Consider the following 5,621-nt stretch of genomic DNA (forward strand, 5'->3'; position numbering starts at 1 on the left):
TCTCACTGTTTCCACTGTTTCCCCATAGATTTACCATGAAGTGATGGGACCGGATGCCATGATCTTCGTTTTTTGAATGTTGAGCTTTAAGCCAACTTTTTCACTCTCCTCTTTCACTTTCATCAAGAAGGCTCTTCAGTTCTTCACTTTCTGCCATGAGGGTGGTGCCATCTGCATATCTGAGGTTATTGATATTTCTCCCGGGTATCTTGATTCCAGCTTGTGCTTCATCTAGCCCAGCATTTCTCATGATGGACTCTTCATATAAGTTAAATAAGCAGGGTGACAATATACAGCCTTGATGTACTCCTTTTCCTATTTGGAACCAGTCTGTTATTCCATGTCCAGTTCTAACTGTTGCTTCCTGACCTGCATATAGATTTCTCAAGAGGCAGAACAGGCGATCTTGATGGGAATCAGGTATTCCCATCTCCTTCAGAATTTTCCACAGTTTATTGTGATCCACACAGTCAAAGGCTTTGGCATAGTCAATAAAGCAGAAATAGATGTTTTTCTGGAACTCTCTTGCTTTTTCGATAATCTGGCAGATACTGGCAATTTGATTTCTGGTTCCTTTGCCTTTTCTAAATCCAGCCTGAACATCTGGAAGTTCATGGTTCACATACAGTTGAAGCTTGCTTGGAGAATTTTGAGCATTACTTTACTAGCATGTGAGATGAATTCAGTTGTGCAGTAGTTTGAACATTCTTTGGCATTGCCTTTCTTTGGGAGTGGAATGAAAACTGACCTTTTCCAGTCCTGTGGCCACTGCTGAGTTTTCCAAATTTGCTGGCATATTGAGTGCAGCACTTTCACGGCATCATCTTTTTGGATTTGAAATAGCTCAATTGGAATTTCATCACCTCCAGTAGCTTTTCATAGTGATGCTTCCTAAGGCCCACTTGACTTCACATTTCAGGATGTCTGGCTCTAGGTGAGTGATCACACCATCGTGATTCTCTGGGTCATGAAGCTCTTTTTTGTACAGTTCTTCTCTGTATTCTTGCCACCTCGTCTTAATATCTTCTGCTTCTGTTAGGTCCACACCGTTTTTGTTCTTTATTGAGCCCATCTTTGCATGAATGTCCCCTTGGTATCTCTAATTTTCTTGAAGAGATCGCTAATCTTTCCCATTCTGTTGTTTTCCTCTTTCTTTGCACTGATCACTGAGGAAGGCTTTCTTATCGCTCCTTGCTATTCTTTGGAACTCTGCACTCAAATGGGTATATCTTTCTTTTTCTCCTTTGCCTTTAGCTTCTCTTCTTTTCACAGCTGTTCGTAAGGCCTCCTCAGACAACCATTTTGCTTTTTTGCATTTTTTTTCTTGGAGATGGTCTTGACCTCTGCCTCCTGTACAATGTCACGAACCTCCATCTATAGTTCTTCAGGCATTCTGTCTATCAGATCTAATCCCTTGAATATATTTCTCACTTTAGCACATAGTGAAAAAAAATCAGAAAACAAGGAACATATGCTGATGCAGGTTTCCCCCAAAACGCAATTCCTGTTATGGCCACTAGAGGGTTTCAAAGATCAGAATATTGGAAAATTAAGGAATTAGAAATCGTAGAACATACCTGGAAAATATGTTCACTCACTTAAAAGGTGCGAATGTAGGGATTTCCCTGGTGGTCCAGTGGTTAAGAATCCGCCTTCCAATGCAGGAGACACGGGTTCGATTCCTTGTCGTGGGACTGAGATACCATATGCCACAGGGTAAATAAGCCTACACCCTGCAACTTGCAAATATAATCACCTGTATTGCTGCTCTTTGCTTTTATATTGCCAAACTCCTTGAATTAACCCTTGTTAGCTCCTTGCCATCAGACTTATTCCTACCTTATCCCTGAGTTCTGTCAGGAACTATTGGCTGCAAATGAATCATGTCTCAAGAATTTGTAGGTCAAATGTTCACAAATGAAAATTTGCATGTTTTCCCACAGAGGTAATAAGTGCTTATTGGTGCTGAGATTATCCCACGAAAACCTTACATGGAAGAACTGGGTATTAATTAAAACAAAAATGCTATTTACAAGTTAATTTTTAAAAATTAATGCCAATATAAGAAAACAGAATGAGAATTCTTTTTGTAAGTTTGAATGCTAACTTTTTTTTTTTTTAAGCAGACTTAAGTAATGGAAAAAGAAGAAAATAATTTTAAGGAGATTCCTAAATGCTTTTGGTTATTTTTCTGCACTTTAGATACTGGTTCTGTGTTCCACACACATAAACTTATCTTCTCTTTCTCAATTAAATTATTACTATTCTCAAATTCTATCACAGTTGAGGTCACTGAGTGTTTATCAATGAAACAGAGAAGGAAAGAAAGGAGATTTTTCCTAAGATCACTAAGCAAAAACTGGATGCAGGAGGGAATGAGAAAAAGACCATTTCAGAGAAAAAGACATGAGATGGACAGAGAAAGAGAGAAAAGGGGAAGTGAAGCAAAGAGAGCCTGGAATTGGATCGGAGCCATCACAATCAGGGTGCCATCTCGGGTTGGTTTTTTTTTTGACCTGGGGAGGGATGGCACCCTTGGAAAAGGAAATCAGTGTGCAACCCAGAAATAGTTGCAAATGAGGCACTATGTGACTTGGGAATGCCTCCCCAATTCTCTTAGGAACTCCCTTTAGAAGAAAATTCAGCTGCATTTTTGAAGTCTTAAAAGCTCTGGCAAAGCAGAGCTGTTTGCATTCACATTCTCAGGCAAAATTACTTCTGGGCAGTTTGGTTTATTTGTTTATGTTCAGTTGAAACTAAACAGGTCAAATCCTAAAATTGTGGTATCACCAGAGACATTTTTATTGTGTCCAGTCTGCTTTGCTTTTGTGTCCCTTCCCCTCTTCTTTCCAGCAGGGGTGAATAGTACCCTCTTAAGGAGTTCAGAATCTCGGGCTTGTTCCTCCTCTTCCAAGCCCACAGTCATATAATGGAGACAATTCAGGCATACTTATTGGTTGAAAAAAATACCTTTGGACAACAAAACTCAAGCATGCTTTGGCATTTAAACACTGGCAATGAAAGACTTGAGAATTTCGTTTTTGATAGTATTGACCGGAGCAGAGAAGTGATTAGCCTTAGACATAGAAGTGGGTGGGTGTCGGGGGGTGGGGAGTGCAAAATGAAAATAGGGAGTTCTTGTTCAAAAAATAAGAATTTCAAAGTGGTAACAGCAAAGCATTAAACCAAGTACGTGGGGTCTTTACATGCTGGACCCTGTACACCTGCACAGGTTGTGCAGCCATGATGCCAACCCTGCATAGAAGCTGTAAGAAACCGAATTCCCTCTGACCTAAAAGAAGTGACTTTACTTTGTTTCTGGACAACCCCCTGTTGCCTGGAGGAGAAAGAGGTGGTGGCTGACTCTAACAAGACTGCTGCAGAGGAAGGGAAGATTTTTTTTTTAGATGAGTTTTGGGTTCACAGCAAAATTGAGGTGATCTTCCACCACAGTAGTACATTTGTTACAACTGGTGAATGCCTTGACACATAATCACTCAAAGTCCATAATTTACATTAAGTTTCACTCTTGGTGTTCAACATTCTATGGGTTTGGTCACAGGTGCAATAACATATATCCACCATTATAGAATCATACAGAACAGTTTCTCTGACTGGAAAATCCTCTGTTCTCCACCTATTCATCCCACTCTCTCCCTGGCAGCCACTGACCTTACTGTCTCCATAGTTTTGCCCTTTCCAGAATGTCATAGAGTTGGAATCATACTGTATGCCGCCTTTTCAGACTGGCTTCTTGCACTTCGTAATAATGCATTTCAGGTTTCTCCTTTTCCTTATGCCTGCCACCCCCACCCCACTTCCAGGTATGTCTAGGAGGCTTTGGGGGATGTCTGCTGTATGGTCAGTAAATGAATTCACTCTTATCAAGTGTTGTCACTGCCTCCACTTGCCCCGTAAGTCTTCTGATGAGTGCTACCTTTGCTGAAGACCCCAACCCCTGCTGGCACCTGTTGCTGCTCCACCAGGCCCTGAGGTTGCTTTCAACATTTGTGCATATTTAGCATATCACAATCCTAAGATGCTAGAGCTTCATCATACTATACATAGTAACCCTGGTGAGATGGAGAATATCTCTCCTTTTTATATTATATTCTTTTGGGAGAGAGTTGTTAAAAACTGTCTGAGCCACCAGTGCTTCTGGGGTTCCAATGTAGTGCTGCATTCTTAGACTTTTAGACCTATTAACTTATTTTTGAATCGAGTTAGGCTGGCTTGGGGGTGCAATCTGAGTGACAGTATTCCTGAGCTGGAGTTGGAACCATCTTTCCTCCAGAGACCTGTGCTCTGTTGCTGCCTGCGCTCTATGTTGTTTGGCTCGTTCTCTCTCTCTCTTTTTAAATTTATTTATTTTTGGCTGTGCTGGGTCTTCCTTCCTGCACTAGTTTTTCTCTAGTTGCAGAGAGTGGGAGCTACTGTCTAGCTGTGGTGCTACGGCTTCTCATTGCAGTACCGTCTCTTGTTGTGGAGCATGGGCTCTAGAGCACAGGCTCAGTAGTTGTGGCACATGGGCTTAGTTGCTGCACAGCATGTGGATCTTTCTGGATCAGGGATCAAACCTGTGTCTTCTGCACTGGCAGGCAGATTCTTCCACTGAGCCACCAGGGAAGCCCTGGTTCATTCTCTTGAAATGCTTTATTTCCCAGGATTCACTCAATGTCCCCCCAACCCCCACCTACAATCCATATGTGTTTACTTGCCAGCCACACCCCACATGTCTGAGCCCTAGCAGTGAAAAATGAGATTTCCCATTAGCCTACTTTTGCACATCTTATTGTTTCCACTTGGAATATTTTTGTATCCTATAGCGATCCTTTGTTAAGAAGTCTTTCCTCAAGAACCCACAAGTCTAGTTATTCCTTGTGCCCTGTTCTTTTTAAAAATATTTATCTATTTGGCTGCCTCGGGTCTTAGCTGCTGCACGTGAGATCTTTTGTTGCAGCGCTTGGAATTAGTTGCCCTGTGGCATGTGGGATCTTAGTTCTCTGACCAGGAATCGAGTTTGTGTCCCCTACATTGCAAGGATGAAGATGAGATGGTTGGATAGCATCAGCGATTCAATGGACATGAACTTGGGCAAACTCTGGGAGATAGTGAGGGACAGGAAGGCCTGGCATGCTGCAGTCCATGGGGTCACAAAGAGTTGGACATGACTTAACAACTGAACAACAGCAACATTGCAAGGGGGATTCTCAACCATTGAACCACCAGGGAAGTCCCCCTTGTGCCCTGTTTCTGTGCTATGTCAAAGTTGTTTATAATGATTGCGTCTTCATGTTGTATGTGACTTCCTACCTTTAGACACTTCTTTCTTCAGGCATGCACACGGTTACTACATCAGTCTTCCTTAGTGCTTTGATAATGCTGCCAACCTTCAGTAGCTCCCGTTTTTTTATAGGAAAAAAATTTAAACTGCTTAGCCTGGCATTCAAGAACTTCCACAATCCCCCCCACCTACATTTCCATTCTGGTTTCCCATTCATCCCCTAATGAAGCCCTCTCCAGCACGGTAGTCATGCAACCACCCTGCTCCTGGCTTTTATTTACATTCTCTTTTCTTCCTCACTATTTAAAATCTTTACCATCCATGACATACACACATT

The sequence above is a fragment of the Bison bison genome, unplaced genomic scaffold (assembly GCF_000754665.1).
Source record: "Bison bison bison isolate TAMUID 2011002044 unplaced genomic scaffold, Bison_UMD1.0 scf7180017864042, whole genome shotgun sequence".
NCBI classification, from domain to species: domain Eukaryota; kingdom Metazoa; phylum Chordata; class Mammalia; order Artiodactyla; family Bovidae; genus Bison; species Bison bison.